Raw genomic sequence first — 22,525 nt, forward strand, 5'->3', positions numbered from 1 at the left:
AACATCTCTAAACACAAATCAAATTGAACCTTGAAGTAGATGGGCGACAGCAGCAGAAGACCACATTGGGCACCGCTCGTGTCAGCTAAGAACAGGAAACTGAGGGTACCATCCACACAGACTCACTGAAACTCAACAGTGGAACACTGGAACAACGTCCCATCTGATGAGTCTTGATTTCTCTACAACATTTGGATAGCAAGCTCAGAAGTTGGTGTAAACAACATGAAAGCATGGATCCATCCTGTTCAGTGTGCATATGTTCTGTTGACAAACGGGGGTAAAAACTAGCAAGGTCTACCCAGTGAGTGAGTGCAGACTGACTGCTTGTTCTCAGGACATTTCTGCAATTAAATCCATAATAACTGAGCCTTTAAAGTCCTGGATACAAAGCAAACATGCTATCACTGTCACCACAAGATTTTCCATTAGAATACTGTGTTCAAATATTTCAAACGAACGTTCTCCCAAGTCACTTTTTTAAATGCATCAAGAAAATATGACATTTGTTGCGAGCTTGACCACTAACAGACCACTAGCTTTTTTTAAGAGCGGACAGTGGAGACAAGACAGGAAAGATAGGAGAAAGACCAGGACGACACACAGTAAATGGCCTAATCACAGATTTGAAACTGGGCCTCTGCAACCAATAGGAAGCCTTCTCACAGCACATGGTTTGCCTGCTGAATCCGTTGAGCCACTCAGGCGCCCCATTAGCTTGCCGTTTTAACAAATCATTTTCTGTAGGACTTGCATTCAAAAATGCTGTTTTTACTGTGAGGACTTAATGTGTGCTGCTGAAAGACATTAATAACACAGCATGAAACAAATTAGCTATTTTCACCTGGCAAGAGTACTTCATCACCTAAGAAGTGTTTTTGCTTAGAACGAGCTCCTCTGACCTAGAAAAATGTCTGAAGCAGACACTTCTTATGATAACCTGGCCTGAAAAAACAGAGTGCACAGCAGCCACCTTCTTCACACATCCTTTGTATGCGGCAATCTTAAAGAACATGGAGCAGACGCTTCTTTTATAGACCAAACTAAGAACTCACTCAGACGAGCTTTGGACAGCTCCAGTTAAACAGCATGAGACTGTTTTCACTTACAGACCAATTAATAACACGTCTCCATATAATCTATACATGAAAACATATGTTTTCCCCTAATTGTGGCTGACAGAATACCGTGCATCTTCTTAGAAAGCCAGAAATTAAGAGCAATTATTATATTCCAGACACTTTCCAGTAGGAAAGCAACGCTCATGCTTTCGTTTAACCTTGATTAAAATTGTCCGCGGTTTCATGGTCTGGAAATAAATTCAACTCTGAATCAGTTATATTCAAATTATAATTATAGTTAGTGGTCCTTCTTAATGCAGGCAGTCGTCTGTGTTTGTCTTACTCCAAATGTAGCCTACACTGAGTGGCCTCAGGCAAAATTACTAGATATTGCTGCTTCCATTATTTTGCATCTAAACGAGACCCAGAGGGACAAGAGAATCACTGTGACTGGAGATATCTGAGTGATGTGTTGCAGTCTTTAACAGCTCACTGCTAAAAAGAATAAAAGTCTCTGGCCTAAGCAAAAGAAAAACTGCATTTTAGCTCACACCCTTTCCTTCTTCATAAAAGGGATCATTTTCTATCTTGGGTTTCCAGACTCTTGTTCCTATAGAGCATATAGGAACACACAATTGTTTGAAGCTGGTGTTTAAGCACCACTTCAGCCTAAGGTAATTGAGCCAGTAACCACTTGCACGCCAGCACTGTTGTAGAAATGTAATTATGTGCATTCCTTAACGGGGAATATATGAAAAGATGATGGGCTAACTTCTGGAGAGGAAATCCATGGATTAATCTCATTCTCAACCTCCTTCATATGCTAAAGTATACATTTCCCCACTGGCATGCTTGATATCGTAATTTACCTCAGACCATTTTATTCAGTTATTCTCTATCATTTATCCTGAAATTCATGCTCTTATATGCATTTAAATCTGATTTAAAGGGACAGTATGGCTAACACCAAAGACTACTTTTGAGCTGCCCACCTTTGGAGATATCAGCCTGGAAATGTGTTCCTCCTCTTGAATATAAGGGAACTAAAAGATGTTTCTCTGCTCTGTGCACCGGTAAATATTGAAACAATTTTCTCTATTAATAAATAACACCTCCCAACTGTATCACTGCAGTGATAAGAGGCTTAAGTTAATGGTAGCGTGGCATGACGAAAACACCTGAACTGTGATGTCAGCAGGCCCCGTGCAACATTTTTATTTGTTGATCTTTATAAATGCCAGTACTGGTATGTTTTGAAATACGTAATATCAGCCAATATATCGACATGGCCAATAAATAGGTCGGGGTCTAATCTAAAACAAAGCAAAGGAAAATTATGTGAACTTTCAACTTTGCATGTATAATATTTGGAGACTATGCACACAGCTGATATTTCAAAGGTGACCATTGTTAAACTAAAAGCATATCACTTATGCTTTGTTTTCACGCCAATCCATATTTTTAAAGATCCAAATGCTACATTTTGCGTTAAATTCAGGCTCTGGTGTTTAACATTTTGCTATGCTATCCTTGTCTGTGTTTTACTGCAGAAACTGCCCTCAGCTTACTGCAACTGCTCCGCAGTAAAATCCTTCCAGTCCAAAAAGAATCCAAAACACAGAGCAGCAGGCAAAAATCAAACACTCACCCATAATTTATATTTCTAGTTTGCTTCTTTCCCCATACTTCATGGGCATATATGTAGTCTATTTGTAGCTTATATGAAGCCATTTGTAGGGCGTCAAATGGGTCAGAGTAAGCTAATAAGGTAAGGAACTCAAATGAGAGGCACAAAGCAAGAAGATATTGCTGAAAGTCTTTCACTGCAAAGCAGTAATTCAAGCAACTTTAATGTCATTACTTGTACATTGTTGTGGAAAAGGTTCCCATGTTAACAAGGTGACATTATGCCTTAGGTCACTATAAATTTGTGACGTCTTAGCATTAGCGTGTAGCTACGGATGTCCTCTTTATGACACACAAACTTCCATTCCACTTTCAGGTTTCCATAGCTTAGTAAAGATTTGCACACAAAGGTAAAGACTCAGAATGAAACTCGCAAGTGTTACTGAAAAATCAAGCTCTTATTTAATTGGGCCAGATTGATGAGAAATGCCTTGCAAAAAAACTAAATGAAACAAAACAAAAAAACATTAGCTACCGCAGAGGGGAAATGCCAATGTTTAATCAGAAACACAATTTCTGCATTTACTGCCCTACTTACTGCCAAACTACTCTTTAGACTGTTTATGCTTTTACTGCATAGACACAGACGAAAAAGATCTTCCTGAATTGTTGACAAAACAAAAAAGCTGAAGTTTGTATAGCAAGCAACAGAAATTACCACTCATAAACTGATCTACTGTGTAAATGTCCTTTTTTTCTTCGCAAGATTAAAGAGAAACACTGCATTAAGAATCACCTCATGCAGCTTTAAATGTATCTTTTCTCTGCACAGCTAAAATAAACCTCACATATCCATCTGCATTCTAGTACTGAGGTTAAACCACACCTCGCAAGGTCAACAGCTAAAAAACATCCGAGTCTCGTTACACTCATGCCTTCGGGTATTTAAAACCCTTTACATTGAAACCTGAGCTCACTTCGCAAGGTGGTACACTGAAGTTCAAGTTCATGATGAACACTGTATGTAAACAGGCTGTAAAAAAGGCAGAGCCAATGACAATGGCCATGAAATAGTTCATTTTCTTTGTGAATTCTTAGCATTTAGACTTTGTATTGCAGTTTAAAAGAACTCTCCACCTTCAACTATAGCTTGTTATTAGGTTTAATATGCTCCATCTTTGCATTTAATTTAAACGTAATAACTATTATCACTTTGAGATTAAAATAATTTACATTCACATTTGAAACATTTACAACCCTTATTTTCATTTCAGATGTGAGTCGGTGAAGCTCACTAATGGCTTTAATGAGTAAAAAAGCATGCTGGTGTCATGCTGTTTGCTGAGAGCTGAGGACCTAAAAGTACTCCTCTACTGCAGTGAATGACATCTAAAAAGCTCTCATGTCCTCTCCACTTTTGCTTTTTCACCTTTTGGTGGGTATTTGTGATGATGTTTAAAACACTCAGGTAATGAGCTGCAAACACATTCAGGCAGGATGAGTTTTATTTTTTTCATTTTGTAGTTTTAAAACGTATGAGATGCTAAGGAACTGTCATATTATCTGTGGATCTTTTTAATGATGGATTACCCTCATGCAAAAGCAGCAGCAAACTGGTTGTTTTTGATAGCAAACTTTAATACTGGCTTGCAGAGGCATGGGCGCGTGATGAGAAGAGAGATGCTGACAGTAGATATTTCTCTGTCAACAAAAAAAATACCTGTTTGACACAGCGCTAGCGATACGGGCAGCGAGCATGTGAGCTTTAAAGATTTTCTGTCATGTGATGTAGAATAGATTTAATTAACATTTTCCTATATTGATGGCATGCACATACTGCTAGTGTGTCATTGTCAAAGTACAGCTTGGTGAAATGTTATTTTCTAAAATCACAAGTATATAGGAGCAAAACTCAGTATTTAATTTGTAAGGCAAAAGACCAGATAATGTGATAAACTGTATTTAACTGATCAAGAGCTATAATTTTTCTACTTATACTTTATTTCACAACTTACAAATCAGAATTAAGACCTGCAAAGTTAGCCTGCATTTGAACAGATCTAATAAATAAACACTTAAACTACAAATTTTGAGTTACAATCAAGAAATTAGATTGTAACGTTAACAGTGGGGCAGCTCTCTCTCTTTAACGTCTCTGAGCACAGAGTAAGACTGGGAGTACTTTGAGATTTGAACTAAATCTCCAAAAATTGCATTTGTTGAATTTAGTTATTCTTAGTTAGCGTATTGTCTGTCTTGTCTTAATGTTGGTTTAAAATGGAGCACTGTAACAAAAAATAATTTCCCCCAGGGATCAATAAAGTATTCTGATTCTGATTTAGTTAACAAATCTGATGTATCCATGGATTGTTTCACCCTCTGATTTCTAGCACAATTCACAATTCGACTTAAAATGCATCCCTATTGCCCACTACTTTTCCATCCATGAACAAGAACCTAGCAAACCTTTGCTAACCATTAGCATAGTAATGAGCATTTGCTCATTACATAAAAAACTAACAAAACTAACCAATACTAATATCAAATTAGCTCGGAAAATCAAATCCCTTTAAATATTAGCTATCAGCTATGACTGTTTTAAAAACTACAACAAAACCCCCGCCCCAAAAAACTCTAAATGCATTGTCTAGGTTTGAAAAATTAGGCCATTTCGGAAATGCAAAAGCTGCAGTATATCAAACATGGTAGCTTGAGGCTAACAGACGGCTACAGAAAAAGGTTAAATCCCTCCTACTGGGTGATATATTTTTTAACAACTAAGCCTTTAAATGCTATTAAGGTATACAGTAATGCCTTATTTGGGCAGAGCTGGTTTGACAGACAACTGCATGGTAACACAGCAGTGTTAGCGGTGTTAGCATCAGCTAATTAGAGACAGCGAACTGTTCCTCTCACTAAAGCAGGGCGATATGGCCAAAAATATTTATCACGATATATATTTGAAAATTTGCGATAACGATATAACCGACGATATAATTGATGCGAGACAAAATACAACTCCACAACATTACTAGCGCAAAAAGACAACCTTCCATTTATTTTCACTTAAACAAGAAGCTGGTTTTTATGTACATTAAAGCTTTATAAAAATGTAACAGTGCAAATGCAAATTCCTTGCTGAAAGTTTAACCAAAAGGCATTTCCAGTAGAAATGGGCTGACATATCCTGAGCATAACCATGTATAATATCCACTGAAGTTAAAAAGAGGTGCAGTATGCATTTTTCGGACCATAAGGTGCACGGGATTATAAGGCACATTAAGCGAAACAAAGCAGTCAGATAAATCAAACTTTATTAAACTCATTCTTCTTGCTTCCTCCACTTCTGTACCATTGATTCATTAATGTTGAATTCTCTGGCAGCTGCTCTATTCCCATGTTGTTGCAGTATATTAATGACTAACCTCGTATTGTGGATGGATTATCTCAGTTGTTCTCCTGACTGAAGTTTGGTCCGTTTACAGCATCCGGACATGCGATTGCATTTGTCTCTAACCATGAAGAACCTTCACGTTAACTTTTATAAGTGGAAAAGTGTTAGTGTTCGTCCTCCAGCTTCACTGTTTATGTTATGCTAACATAGCTGTGTCGCTAGCGATCACGTAGCACATCATTATATACCAGCTAGCCCAACTTCAGTAACCCTACAAACGTCACTGCTGTTTAGTTTCCTGTCTTCATTTATGTTGGAAGTGATAGCAGAGCTGTACGTTTGATTTTTTTCAGAAATCTCTCAGTCAGAACATGCAATATCATGCTTAGGTAACTAGCGAAACTAGCGAGCTAACTTCCGCTAGCTTCCTGCTAACTTCTAACTCCGTTAAATGTAATAACTTTTGTTTTCATGGATGCCTGGAAGTTAAACTTTATAGTTACACCTGGTAAAGCAGCAATGCTGATCGTTTTATTAAAGATGAAAGAATTTAGACAGTTTTTAACTCTAAGTGATGCTGCAGTGTTGTTTGACCTGAAGCATACGGAGTTTAGGACCCAGATTACTCCCAGATTTAAGAGCATCTTAGTCCGACAAATACGACAATAACAACGGCCGCTTGCATGTTCTGCAAAAAAATTTGCTTTGTCGTGTATCTGACGGACAAACACCAAACCAGTTGCACCATTTTTACAAACCAATTCTGGTTCATCTGTTTCACTCAACAATCGGCCATGTGCGTATGAAAACAAAGGCACTGCGCATGCGCGTTTCACTCCCATTCTATCGCGATATTTCATTTTCCTATCGTTGCCTAACATTATACCGGTATTACCGTGAACGGTATAATATGGCCCAGCCCTACCTCTCACTGCACCACTGTTAGTGCCTTTAAATCAAATTACTTTACATATAATGTGGTCTGCTATGCAGTATTAACAATCTGACCAAGAAGCCTGCTCCAATACTCTATATGTTAGCCCTAATTAAAAGGTATGTGTACGTTCTTTGCTAATATGCTAGCACACTAACCTCTTGTTTGATTAAAAACCCAAGATGGGGGCACCATTGCTTTATCTGTCTGATATACAGATTTTGCTAAATGCACAAAACCTCTTTAGAATACAAACAAAAAACATAATGATGTAATAAAGTAGCTACTTTCAACTGCTCCCTCATTCACAAGCGGTCACCACAGTAGATAGCGCCGCATGTTTTAGCATTTTCACACCAGATGCCCTTCCTGTCTCAACACCAAGGGGAATTGTGTGCTTTTCCCGGGATCAAACCTGGAAAGCAGTGCACTATGGAGCCACGAGGAAATATCTGTAATGAATTCAAAAGGACATTAGCTAGGAAATACAAACTGCACGGTGGTCACCCACCAGTTGTTATACATTTACATTATGCAGTTACAAGTGAAAAACATAGACATGCTATAAACATATAAATTATTTGCTCCTCCAAAAATAATCAAGAATCTGGTTCCCAGATTGAAAGGTTACAATTAAAAAAGAAAAAAGATAAACCACGGCTCTGAATAACCAGGACAACTGTGTCATGATAAGCTGAGTAGGCCTAATGACTCACAAAAGTATTATATATAACTTTTTGCAACCCTAGAATAACACACAGGAAAGTGAACCAGGCAACAGAAAAAGTCTCTCTGCAGGTTTTCTGACAGCCAACACCATTCCCCACAACTACTCTGGTATTCCACACAGAAAGCTGTTCTGTGGCTCTGGCGCTGGACGACTACTATCTGCTCGTCTGCAGGTTTAAACTGTCTGACCACATCCACCTGCATCTGGGTTTGAGCTGACAGCTCAAGCCGTCAGGTAAACACTAACTGGGCTTGGACAAGCTTTATTTCAGTCAGTGTGGAAACGTTTTTAACATGTATCTAGGTCTTGCTGCTTAAGCCTAGATTACATAAAATCTGAAATAATTTGCACAGCATTTACCCTTTTCTCATTTGCGTCATGACTGTACAACATTCATATTATTGGTTATTTGAAAGCGTACAACCTCACCACCATTTATCAAACACACGTGTAACGCTGCATACTGTACGCACAGATGAGCACATGCAAACATGAACACTTGTTTCAAAATGCATTCAATAACAAAAAAAAACGTCTTTCTAAATGTGCCGTGTTATGATTTCCAGTGTAGGTGTAGCTGCCTTTAACCGATAAGAAAGCAGGAAGCACTTCAACTGGCTGCAAACCTATAAATGAAAAACAGAGGAAAGGCCACTGACAGCCCTCACTGACCCTTTAACTTCCCAGTACGTACAGGGTAAATAAATAGCATTGCCACACTTGATGTAGACTCAAACAGTGGAAATGCTTTGCTCTAATAAGAAATCCCTTTCAGTTTCAAATAATTATATTAACAAATAAATAAATAAACAAAAAGCCCTGACTGGACTGTGAATTCGAAGACCTGTGGGTTTGTCAGAGAAATGTGAACTCCAGTAGGCTTAAAGCTGCCAGGTTGGGTAACATCAGCCTGACCCTAAGCCTGCTGAGAAATTATCTAAGCATACATTTTCCGGTGACATTTAACATTTTTCTTTGTGGCGTCTTAGAGGAAGCAATGACGAAAACCCCTTTGGTGTTTTGGCCATTAATGTCATCATCGGGGGCACAACGGGTGGAGGGAAAAATAGGTTATTTCAGCCTTGTAACCAGGGCACTTGATGACTCTGAGCTGAAAACATGTAAGCAGCATTCAAGAGCGCTAACGCTGTCAAACATACGGACACCTGGATTTTACCCAAACCAGCCAAATCAGCCTGTGCTCCGTCTAATAAACACGCCCACCTCTCTTTTATTGGGAAAAGAGTCCAGTCGTGAACTTTGATCATATAAAACGGAGTAAGCGGGTGGCAGCAGCCTATGACAACATTTTGCGCTCGTCTGTCACAGTGACGCGAAACTGAAAGCTTAAGTTAAATCTCACATACCTTGAAAACAGGTCTCCAGCAGAAATCCGAATCCACACTTAACTTTAACCAAACTAGTCATTTTTAAAAGAAAAAAATGTAAAAACTACAGCATAGCAGCCGAGCGCAATCAGCAGCCTCTGACTAACCAAGCGAGAGCGCTGAAAGCGTTAAATTGCATAACAGCGCCTTAAGTTAATAACGTGCTGTTATTAATCGCCGATGAGCTCTCTGCGGCTTTGACAGTCCTAATTTATCAACAACAGAGGACCAAATTTCTGATTCGTGGCTTTTTTTTTCTGTAGTTGCGGTCTTTCTCTCTCTCTCTCTCTTTTCCAGGGTCTGTACTCCACATCCTCCGCTGGCAGCGGCTTGTAAACAGGACCGAGTGGCTGAGAGCAGAGAAAGTAGGTCAGCTGGTAGCTCAATACTCGGGTAACGAAGGCAGCAGCAGCATAAGCAGCAATGCTGTGCAACACAACCGAAAGAAACCTGCGCTTGTGACCGGGAAGGAAGGGGGCAGATTGCAATCTTTAACACGTGTTTAATGAATAATAACAACCCACTAAAATGTCATTAGAGCAATGCAAAGAAGAGTAGATTTGTAATGTGGCTTTTGCACCGCAGTTTTCCGACTGTTTGAAACTGTGAAGCCTACCGAGACTTGGCCATAGGAGCCTAACCTTTAATCTACTAAGATATAGTTTTACATTCACAAGAAGGAGTCTATAGGAGGGGGTGATGGCATGCTGCAAATTGACCTTAAAGGTACTGCTGATATATTAAGGCAAATCACATGGGCAGGAGGAGGTGGTGAACGGTGCCTCCTCCCTGCCAGCAACACAGAGCAGATTAGCCTGTCTGACCCTGTTTATAAGTTTATAAACCATTTATTTAAATCTGCAGGGTGAAGGGAGGCAGGCCATACAGAAAGATGACAACACCTCAATGTATAACCAAAACAAGACGCTGTAGACTTTTGTTTTGCCCCCCAAGTACTTCCCCATACACTTCCTATGTGTGTTTTTTTTTTAAACTTCCTGGTTCCCTTCTCTCCTCAGCTGAAGTCCCAAATGTGGGTCAGCAGTCTACATGACTAATTTCAAGCTTTAATGATGGACAGTCTCCAAGTATTTTGTGTCTGTCAAGTGGCTTCACAAGCAGCTAGATGTGGGCATGTCGAGAATGTTAAAAGAACCAAAGAGAGCATTTACATGGATAAATTATTTGGAGCGTTAAAAAATGAGGCAGAGGTTTTACTGTAGTACGCCTATATGACTGTCACAGTCATATCAGTAGTTTATCTAATTGTACTATTTGGACAAAGCCTATCAGTACACCAGCCATTTTAACCAAGTCCTAAATTTTATTAACATGACATGTATGGATGGCTTTTGTATGGATAGATGCCACTTAGTCTATGTGGCTAAAGCCACGATTTCACTGCTACTGATTATAGCCCTCATTACTTGATAAATGATTTCTAATAACTTAATGGTAGGTAGACTAATTAGTTTTTTTGTTTCCCTATGACATTTCTGAATGCACCTTTAATTTTTAAAGATCTTTAAAGACCATAATCTTCAAAACAGTAATCGTGAACAATTACGGTAGGTGCCAAATGTGTAAATGTGAGACTCTTTTTACACTTATACTTTCCCAAATATCAAGCTCTACTGTACTTGTTAGCAACATAGATGGTTTACATTATTAACTGCATGTGAGGCTTGCTTACTCACAAACAACTGAGGAGACCATATTTTGGATTATTTAGACAATGTTAAGTAAAATAATAACTAAAAAAAACAAAATTTTTCAGTAGGAAATAGCCACATCTTTGATTGCACTGATGTGCTATCCTTTCCTTCTTATTTAAAATACTTTGGGTTACATAAATATGTTTCTTTAATGGAAGATCTTGTAATCAAGGCCAGTTCTCGTGTGAATAAAGAGCACAGAGCACATGAGAATCAACGTTGTCACCTGTTGTGCCTCATCTCATTAGAGAGTGAGTGTCAACTGCTTTGACAAATTAGCCTTTGACATCAGAGAGCTTTAAGTGCATGTTCTTAATTAGAAAAATTGAGCTTTTCATAATGAAGAGTGTGAGTGTTAACCTGTGAGTGCCAGCGTGTACTTTGAAGAGGTTTTGCTAAATCCATTTAAATCAATAAAACAGAGCAACTTGTAAAATGCAAGAAAATATTAAAAATTTGAGGAGAGAACAGTTTCAGTAAAATAATCTGAACAGATGACATGAAAATCTTTACTTTGTTTTCTATATTTTGTGGGTCCTTCTGGGTCCTTTTTTCCCAGCATTGCTTTTAAAGCATACAGGTTTTATTGCTAAGGTGACAACAAAAGAAAATCAATGTTTTAACCCAGACAGGAAAAAAGTATTTGGAATTTAAAAAAAAAAAAAACATGGACACATAATTTCAAAGTCAAAGCGTCTGTTTCTGGCTCGGCCGGTCGTCGTGATGTTTTATGATTTGAATTTCTCTCCAGATGTCCCTGAACTCCAGACGCACATTTGAGGCCACGGTAGATATGCAGACCACTTGTCTCAATGACCATCTTAATGTAATGAGTCACATTTTCCACACAGCTGATGCAGCCTGCAGCTGTTGTAGTAGTCCCAATTTCAGTGACTGGCTCATGAGGTGGTACCAGGATGATGCCAGTTCTGCCAGCCAAGTTATACATGAAGCCTCTCTGGAGACATAAACATCCTCCATCAGGTGATTGAACCTTCTTAACTGACTCTTGCATCGTTGGCATGACTCCGCTGTGATTTGTCAGCGCTAACCAACCTTGAAACTAAAAGCCTTGTATTACCACTCCTGATAGTGGCTGCACCACTGCAGCTACACAGTTTCACACACTTCTTGCACACCTAACATCTGTGTAGTTTGTGCAACATCCTCAGTCCTGCACTTATGAAAGTGACTGCAGAACTGCTAGGATATCTGCAGAACCCCTAAGTATCTTCTATGAATAAAAAGATATACTAGTTTAAAAAAATAAAATACAAATAAAACACAGCAGAAGGAACAGCTTAGTTTGACAGGTCTGCATTACTTAAAACTAAAGTTTGTAACAGTGCATCCAACAAAGTGGAGGGCACAGTGCACCTCTGACACCCCCATACTGCACTGAGCAAATTCAGTGTTGCATTCAGTGCTGTCCCTTTCTGTGTTACTCCCATAGTGTGATCACACTGGTTGCTCTAGTTTCTGTCACGACTGAGAAACTTGAAAGTCAGGTAGATGACAAATCTGGTAGGTAGGGCTGGGAAGAGGTGAACTGTCCTTAAATTTTAGTCACTACCTGTTGTAATTAATGGATTTATTTATATTGAAGAAATGTAGCCGATCAAGTCGTAGAGCATGCAGCACAGCTAATGTGACCTAATTCAACCTTGGGGGGAAAAAGGAAGTGCTGACAAGTTGAAAAAAGAAAAATAGAAGAAAACATAGCAAGAATGATGTATTGTTAATGTATCCCGAGGAAGCTATCGTTAATGCAGCCATCTCAAAGAAGAAACAGCACGATTTACATGTTTGAGATGGCTCAACTTAAACAAAGAAACTATGCAAAATGCGCTGTGTGCTAACGCAAACCAAAAACGGAAAACTAAACTATACGCGTGCAATTTCAGCCTGCTCAAGAACGAAAGAAAGCGAGCGAAAGTAAGAATGAAAGCTTTGTTACTGCAGATAATTTTGATGGTTTCTGGAGGCTTAAGTCACTTTCACAAAAGTACTAGAATAAAATGTACTTTCACTTACAGTCTGGCAACAGTAAGAAGCAAACCGATGCACTTCCGACTAAAAGCATGAATAATAGTAAATAATTATTAAGAGTCAGCTTCAAGCATCAACTGTAAATATGCCTCTAGAAACTAGATTGCAAAATGTAGGTTTGCTTATACTGTGATCAGACCTGTAAAAGACACTTTTCTCATATGAGATGGTGAATGAAACAGACAGAAGTCCTGGAGGATAAATCAGTCACGAGGAGTTCAAACAACCTACAATTAGACCACACAGAGGTATTCAGAGGCTTCATGGGGTTATGATTGGTAAAAATCTACAAACTCCATCCAGAAATTAAGCAAAATGAAGTTAATAAACTGCATAAGGTACACTCAGATTTACCCATCTGTCAACTCTGAAACTGTGATGCCCTAAAAGGTATCAGAAAAAAAAAGATCCAAAGTCAGTGAGTACTTTTTCTTTCCTAAACAGAGTGCTTCACTTTAGGATTCCTCCACCACCTAACTCCCGTTAAGTACATGCTTGCTTTGTCTCTTAATGCTCCATTAATTTTTTCCTCAAGCTTCAGTAATGCATACACAGCACTGGGACTGTCTTTTTCAAAGGTCTGACACTGTAGGTTCTGAAGCTCTCGCCAAAACATTTTAGAGCACAAATACTTCCAAATGTGCCCCTCCATGAATGAGTAGTGTTGGTGCCAAACGAATAATGTTCTTTGGGCTGATAGAGCAAATCTAACAAGGATGTGGCGCTCTGACCTAATTACCACCACTGCTGTGTGTAGTGGCTTAGTTTTAAGGATGACAGTGCTGGTCAATCAGGTCTGGCGGTTGTTTGTCTTGACTGGGTAATGATTCCCAGAAATGTTTCTTAGTGACTTTGGTGAGCCCTTGACCTAATTATATATAGATTTAGTCTTCTGAAGATTCTCAGAGTAAACTGCAATAGTATGTTTTCAATATATTGCAAAACTGGGCCAAAATGGCTTTTCTCATGTAATTCTCAAATGTGCTGAATTTAGTGCTAATTAGCAAATGGTAGCATGCTAACATATATCAGTTAAACATATGCTAACAGTAGCGTTTAGCTCTGAGCACTGCTGTGCTATACTGCAGTCCTGTTTGCATTGTTAACTCTCATATAAAGTGATGACCACTATTTACATATTTAATGACATGTTAACACAGAAACTCCTGACACGGTTGTGTATTAAATGAATAAATAAGTCAGCAAATGAAAGACTTTCAAATAACTGAAAGCAGCTAAAGATCTGTGTTGTGTTCTTATTTCTATAGCATACTCCATGCACACTACACACACATTACAGTACCAAATCATTGAGCAGATAGTACAGGATGCCAGACTGATTGTATAGAAACATTCTGAAGTCCATTGTTACCTTGCCAGCAACCAACAAGATCTAAGATTCATAAAGATCTCCCACATTTTACTGCATTATTCACCATCCGCCTACATAGAGATTAGTGGCGCTCTTTTTATGTAGGTCATGCTATTGGATAATGAGATGACATTTAGTGCTCATAAGCAGGCGTCACTCCATAATGAAGTCACATCATTGCGTTCTTTACATGCTGCACCTTTTTCCAGACTGCTTCCAGCTTCATCAGTGAAAAGTGACTATTTGTATAATTACTCAGACATTAAGCCATATTGCCTCTCTCTACATCTGTGCTGCTGGTATTGATGATGTCATTGCGGCCCTCTGCTGAAGCACTGACTTTCATTAATTAGACGGTGGCACTGCTGTTCACTCTGTGTTCCCATGGTAACAATGTGTAGTGTCTACTTTCTCCCAGCTATGCCCATCAAGCTGCCGGTTTCCATTTTTCTTCTGGTCGACAAGATTTCTCATACATAACTCAGGAAGTCATTTGTTATACTGTTGACTATTAATAAAGTGCCAAAGCAACCTTGCTGGCTGCATGCTTTGATTTCTCCTTACAGCAGTTTTAACTCACTCTCAACCCACAACAACAGATGAGATACAAGCTTCGCAATAAATGTACATGTTAACCTAAAGTTTAATACTGGCATCAAGGTTTTCCAGCATGTCACTGTTAATTTTACAGTATATGTGCCAAAATCTACAGTTTAATACTGTAAGTACACATGCTGAAACTGCTCTTTAGTGCAAATATCTAATCAGCCAATCACATGACTAAAACTGGGCATGAAAACATAGTCTGATGATGACCCGCTAAAGTCAAACCGATCGTCAGAATGAAAAAGAAATTTGATTTAAGTGGGCCAGAGAGGTTGCTCTGAGTATTTCAGAAATTACTGATCTACAGGGATTTTTCCACAAACCCATCTTTAGGGTTTATAGAGAATGATCTGAAAAAGGGAAGTCTCCAGAGAGCAGCGGTTCTCTGGGGGTAAATGCCCTGTTGATGCCAGAGGTTACAGGAGAAGGGCCCAAGCTACTCAAGCCGATAGGAAGGCAGCATAACTCAAGACAACCACTCATCACAACCAAGGAGTGCAGAAGAGCATCTCTGAACAGATCCAACATTGAATATACAGTATGGGCTATAGCAGCAGAAGATCACACAGCGTCCCATCACTGCCAGCTAAGAACAAGAAACTGAGACTACAATTCACACAGACTCACCACATTGAGCAAAACATGCCTAGTCTGACGAGTCTCAATTTCTGCTGCAATATCTTGACTTTAGGGTCCGAATTTGGCTTAAACAAAATGAAACGCCGGGACCCCATAGTACCATTTGAGGATTGTTCAAACACCACAGCCGACCCGAGTATTGTTCATCCATTTATGACCACAGTGCACCCATCTTTTTCATGGCTTTTTCAAGCAGGGTAATGCACCATGTGGCAAAGCTCAAATCAACTGAAACTGGTTTATTGATCGTCGCAATGAGTTCACTGAACTCAAATGACCTTTGGGAGGTGATGTAACGAGAGATTCGCATCATGAATGTGTAGCCTACAATCTGCAGTGAGATGCTATCATGTCAATATGGAGCAAAATCTCTGAGGAAGGTTTCCCGCAGTTTATTGAAGAATTAAAGTGTTCTGAAGGTAAAAGGGGTCCAATCCAGTACTAGAAAAGTGAACCTAATAAAGTGTATATTATAAGCCACTGCATTGCCAATATACTAACATTTATTGCTTCCATAATTAATATTTTTCTACTGTAAAATAAAGTAAAATATACCTCTAAATACACTAGTCTTTCTGATCAGCCCTGTGTCAATATTTTCATGTATCATCTTTCTTAAACTATGATAAACTATGGTCACTTGCTTGGGTTGCTACAGGAGTTTTCACCTAATTTTAAATTTCTTTATATGGACTGTGTGCTCGGTGTGGCACACAGTGACTTGATGCAACACGAGTAAGTTTATTTTCTGACTCAAATGAAAATAACACTGCAGTAAGACGGGACAGTAGCTTTCTGTTGCTATTTTTTTAAAGACATCATCATTGACACTTTTCTGCTGTGTCGACCTACACCACCATGTTATCAGTGTGCAACAGTTGCTTTCGTTTTAGCAGAAATTTGTTAGTGTGGGCTCAGCTACAGGCTACAAACGATTTACCTCAACGCCACTTGTTAAAGAAGAACAAATGAAAAGAATTTCAAGACATATGTGGCTTAATGCTTCAAAATAGTGAGCTCTGTCTCACAGAAGGAAGAAAAATCACATCCGGAGGTGATGCTCAATGACTTTTCACACCGTGTAATTGAGTATAGATGGAGCACCACGGCTAAAGCCTTAGAGCTCATTCAAATGCATGAAATGAAAAAAGGAAAACAGTAAAGAAACAATTCATTATGTCCCTTCTCGGGAGAGTTTTCCCACAAGCTTTGCCCATCACTACCAAACAGAAGCTCCACACTAATCCTGCCCCAGGCAACAGCTGAACGCCACTCTACTCAGAGCAGTTTAACACATCCACACCTGTGGGGGGAAAAAACTGTTCTTTTACCCTGTTTTCCTAACTGCACCTGTTAATGCACCTGTTGAATAATCAGCTAATCAGCTAAGAACATGAATCCTAGTTCACATCAACCTCGCAGCTACTAATTCACAACTCACAGCCATCAACCTAGTCAACCATTAGTCAACCTGCATATTTTATGTAGATTTTCTTCTTCATATATTCCACGTTTACTTTTTGGTAACACTTTAGTCAAAAGTGCCATGTAATTACACATTCACCACACAGCACGGAGTATGTGGTGAATGTGGGTGGTCGCATCCTTTCAATGAGAAAGCAGTCCCATAAAACAAACATCCTTTCACCAGGTAGATCCACTCTCAAATTTTCTTATAATTATATTCTTTCAACAATTCCAAATTAATCACAGTTACTCCAAGCCTGTTATTGCCTGCTGCTGCTGCTCAGGAAAAAAAAAAAGATGCAATTACCTAAGGCAGTGTGAGCAAATATGTGGGTCACCATTCTGGGGCATGGGTGGAAAGGGCAGCGGAGCTCTTTCTTTTCACCACTCAAGCTCGGATGCCAGGTTAGATCTTTGATTAGATTCTGTCTCATTCTTAAACATCGCCTCCAAATGAAGCATTTTTGAGCTGTTATGTAATTCATTGTTATGAATTCACCAGTGAGTGTTTATGAAACTGCAACCGGCCCCTCTGTTATGCACAGACTCTGAAGTGAACTTAAATAGCCTTTCGCAAAGAGTCCATGGAAAAAATGACCTTATGTCTCCATTCCTATCTATTGCTGTTTCATTTTCCTGGTTATGAAACGATGGCTTCCATATCTTCAAGTCTCTCCTCCTGAGAGCACGCAAACCTCTCTTAAGTTTCACAGAACAGTAGAAAGCAGCTTATAAATTATTCTCTTTGAGGAAAGACTAAAAAACATTGAATATTGGCTTCCTCTATGGCCAAATATCCACTCTGCCTAATTCTTATTCTACCGAAACAAAAAGCAGTGGACTGCAGATATTTGATTCGATTTGATTATTTTTGAGCTACATGAAAATATTTCATGTTATTTTAGGCAGTTTAACATTTCAGCTGAACTACAGGATACAAAACCTGCTCATCGTGCATCTTTTATTCATCCGATGAGTGGTTTAAAAGTAGTACAAATGTTAACACGTAATCAGGATGGATGCTCAGTCAACTGAGAAAGTGAATTAATAACATCTACATTATTAATGACAGAAGGCTGGATCATCAGAAGTCTCTGGAAAACAACTCGCATAATGACTAGTTTTCATATTTTTATGTTTTTACCTGTAATGCTTCTTTCCTACACTACATTTGTCTTCTTGGACTTCTTGGAGTAGCTGTGCATGCCACGCAGTTCAGGTGCAGCTACTTTAGCTTTGTTTACCCTCTCTTTTTGTTAACTTTCTCCAGACTGGCTGCACCTCGCAAACAAAAGAACCTTTGGCTTAAAGGGATTTCTTGTACCTACATTGATTTTAATAACTGAAATTCCACCATGTTTATTGTGAGCATAAACCTTTGTTACAGTGTATATGTGCAAATATGAAAAGGAACACAACTGGTTTTCTCTCTTTCAGACAGCTAAGCTTAAAGAGGCCATTGCATCTGAGTGGAACTATGTGTGCACATTACTCATGCTTTAATGTGACAATAATTCATGAATCATGAAGTGTCCTTCAAGAAACCTAAAATCACTGCCAGCTCTGTAAAAAAAAACTGAAAAAAAGTCTTTTTGGCTTCCTCTTGATGGTGGAATAGAACTTCCTGTAGATTTCCATCAATTTTATCATATGTTTCTGTGTTTCTCTTAAGATGCGCATGCACTCACCAGCTACTTTTTAGGTACACCTGTTCAACTACTCGTTAATGGAAAAAATGTAATCGGCCAATCACATTTTTACACGTAGACATGGTCAAGACGACCTGCTGAAGTTCAAATCGAGCATCGGAAAAGGGAAGAAAGGAGATTTCCAGTGAGGGGAAATTTTCTGGGTGTAACGAAGAGGTGTTTCATTACTCTGGGCAAAAATGCCTTGTGCCCTTTCTTATGCTACTTTCCACTGTTCTGGGAGAAGACTGGAAAAATGTTGCCTGGTCTGATGAGTCTTGCATTGCAACATTTAGACGGTCGGGTCAGTTTGGAGTGAAAACAACATGAAAGCTTGGATGAGGTCATGAATATTGTCCAACCACTTATGGCCACAGTGTACCCTGATGATGGCTTTCTACGGGATAATCTCTCAAAACTCAAATCATCTCAAACTTCTTAAACGTGACATTGAGTTCACCTTGTTTTATCTGTGCCATGAAGAATTAAGGTGGTGCTGCATGGGAAAGGGAGTTCAACCCAGTACTAGCAAGATGTACCTAATAAAGTGGACAGTGAGTGAAAATCAGTAAAAAAGTTTAAACACTTAAATTAAAAAAAAACAAACAAAAAAACTCGGAAACTGGAAAGTTTTAGTAGGAAAGTGTAATGAACTCATTGGCTGGACCCAGACTAAGAATGAAATTCAAGTATCACAGCACTATGTGAACTCTCCAGTTCGCCATCAGTGGACATGTTCAGGTTTTGCCCCATGACATCACAGATTACATATGGCTTACTTAACATTAAAGGAAGAAAGAAATGTGTGTGGGAGGGCCCTTTTCATTTCACCATCAGACCTGACACGATCTTGTTGTGACTCCACTAAAGCAAACAACGTTGTAATGCACATGCAGCCAACACCCTCAACTGGAGATCTGAATCACTAGATCTAGGTCACACACACACTGCGAGGCCCATTTTTCTTCTTCATCTGACACACAATGTGTGGCCACACCCGATTCTTAAACGTAACCTTTTGTAGTGAAGCAAGAATAAATGTTACATCCTGTGAATCAGCTATATTTTAGAGACACACGGGGGGGGGGGTGATCATCATCACTCAGATGATGATAACAGCTTCTAAAAGAACCTCATTTATGTAGATTCTCACTCCTTTGAATGATGAAGTACCATAAAAACCTTTCCGAAAGGTCAGTATTAGTGCAGTGTCACTGAGGAGCTCTCACACACGTTAGTTTCAGGTAATGTCATTTCATGCCACAAATAAAAAGAGAGGAAGCAAATTCACATAATGTGACTGGTCTCAGTGCCAGAAAAAGGAAAGCTTTCTCTTTTTTATAAAAGGAATAAATAGATTTGAAAAAGCCAAATGTCTTAATGATGGCGTAATGGCTCTGAGCCTGCAGCTACTGAGGACAATCACTGTGTGCTTTAGAGCAAGAGTTCAGTGACACCAGCAAGGCCGATGACGTCAGTAGAGGCAGTTATATAACTGCTGCTGAACATTTTGTCTGTCATAGTTACAAGGCCAAAGAGGGTGACATGAATACCAGTCATACTCTCAGGAGTCATGTGCAACATAGTTCCACTGGCCAAAGGAAGAAAAAGGCAAGCAGGCCTCGGTATAGAGGGGTATGGAACAAAAGGGAACGGCTCTGATTAATGATAACAGTCTGCATGTCTGTCTTATGTCTGCCCTTACGGCTATAAATGCTTCCACATTATCTTCTTACTGGAGATTGATCAAGAATTCACAAGTCTAAAAATTCCCAAACAGCACATCAGACCAACAGGTCAAAAGAGTCTAAAGATGATAAAACAGAGAAAATAAGACTGGGATGTGTCTGCAAAGTTTGCTAAAAACTATAACAGTTTGAACAAACACTACAAATAGAAATTATTTAGACATACACAGTAGGCCGCACAAGATTATCAACAAACAAAAAACCTGAAAAAAATCATCATTTAGAGAAGTTCATAATTTAAAACTGTCAGTTTCACTTGGTATTAATTTAATTTAATGGCGACTGTTGCTTCTAGCACCATCGAAGATAAACCCTGTAGCAATAAATGGTGTAAATAAACAGTGGCTTTTGGCCTTAACCCAAATACTGTTACACACTGTACTGACACCTCTGCCATCATTGATTATCCTTATAGGCCACTTTCTTAACTGGGTCTTTTATTGATTCCTAAACAAATTTTATCAGAGGAAATAAGCAGAATTCCACAGAGTCAGTATAACAATTTCATTATCACTGTCACAAAAATATGCCAGCACTGATATAAGGAAATGATAAGGTGTGTGCCATGTGATCCCATGGACCATTTAGTACAAGCTTTCAACTGGAACCATTTCTTACTTCCCATCAGGAGTCATTGTTCTCTGAAATATGTTACCTAAGAATCAGAAATACCGGACAACAGCGATCTAAAGCCAACAAATAAAGGCTGTGGATTGGCCTTTAAAGGGTAAGCGTCACTTCAATGTTTTTATAATCATTTTAACTAAGTAATTTGACTGATTTTTATTGGACAATACACATTTCACATGCATTCAAAGTTGCTAAATATAGTTGTTCGCCTATATTTGACTGTAAAGCTAAATTGTGGCTGCTTTAAAGCCAGCTGTCTGCAACAGAAAGGCTCTGAAATATTCTCTGCCCAGCTGTGACAGATGGTATACAGAATTTGCAAAGACACTTACTTCTTACACCAACCATAACCTGAGAATCAGTGCCTTAGCAAAATCATATAACATGGAACTTGAGGCAAAGAGTGGAAATAAAGTTCCACTAAAAAAAAAAAAGCCTACACAAAGGAGCCGACAAGTTAATGTGTTTATGTATTTTCTGGCAGCAGTCCATTTTTAATAGCGTATGGTTGAGGCGAATACATCAAAAAATAAACCACACTATATATATATTTTTTTAAAAGCACAATCTCTTGCCATTTATTACTTTAAATTAATTTTATACCTGAGATAGCAATATCTCACTCAAGGCCATAGTGCTTTAGAGAATATCGGCATGGCTGTGGCCTTGTCCCTGCAAACCATTCAGAGCTGTACTAATATTCAATAAACAGCACTCACTCTTGTGTGATATTGCTTGATTAAGCTGTCTCAGACCAAGGATGATGCCCTCTAGTTTGATAGTGAATCACTGAAGCAATTTCCCTGGTTCCAGCTTCTCAAATGTAAGCCTTCGCTGCTTTTTTCTAGTTTGCACCCAACTTGGTTTGATATAAATCATAATTGTGGTTTTTCTATATTTTTATTAACCAATTATAATTGGGCCTTAAAGAAACAGCCCTATTTGAATTTTAGGATTATAGATTCTGTACAGATTTTACCATTAAAACATAAACATGTTCGCTTCAACAACAATATTCAGCTACTGTAGCAAGAACCATTAATCTGAAAAATTCAAATTCCATTATAACTTTAAGATATAAAGTTCAATTAAATTTCAAGACGTTTGGAAGGTTTTTTTCCCCAAGTTCAGCTGCAAAAGCCAACTAACACCTTGATGAAACTAATCCTCATGGGGACAATCCCAGGAAGAGAAAGACAACGAGTTATGTCTGCCACAGGGGATAAGTTCATTAGAGTTACCAGCATCTCACATTAGAGACACATTACTTCCCAGAGTTCAAGTAGCGGACACACATTAACACCAAATATTCGGATGAGACTGCGTAAACTGGGCCTTAAGGGTTGATTCCTATGGGTTACCAATTCCAACAAGTAATAAAAAGACACAATAGGACAAAGAAATACCCTGAATGAACCAATGAAAAACTGCATTTTGTTCTCATAAGTGTAAATTTGAGATTTTTGGTTCAAATTGCT

At 38.7% G+C, this 22,525-nt stretch overlaps 1 protein-coding gene across 2 annotated transcripts in view; it reads right to left on the reverse strand.

The window, feature by feature from the left end:
- Positions 1-22,525, reverse strand: part of npas2 (neuronal PAS domain protein 2) — a 45,357-nt gene that overhangs the window by 17,120 nt on the left and 5,712 nt on the right. Inside the window, exon 1 of one of the 2 annotated variants that reach the window (XM_085420232.1) lies at positions 9,113-10,664. The exons of the other annotated variant lie outside the window; for it this stretch is intronic. The gene's annotated coding sequence lies outside the window, so the exon portion shown is untranslated. Of the gene's footprint in view, positions 1-9,112; positions 10,665-22,525 lie in introns of those variants that run through there. 2 annotated transcript variants of the gene reach the window in all.

Source organism: Rhamphochromis longiceps, linkage group LG10 (assembly GCF_057381845.1).
Source record: "Rhamphochromis longiceps isolate RC_006_pf linkage group LG10, R_longiceps_female_GT1.1, whole genome shotgun sequence".
NCBI classification, from domain to species: Eukaryota; Metazoa; Chordata; class Actinopteri; order Cichliformes; family Cichlidae; genus Rhamphochromis; species Rhamphochromis longiceps.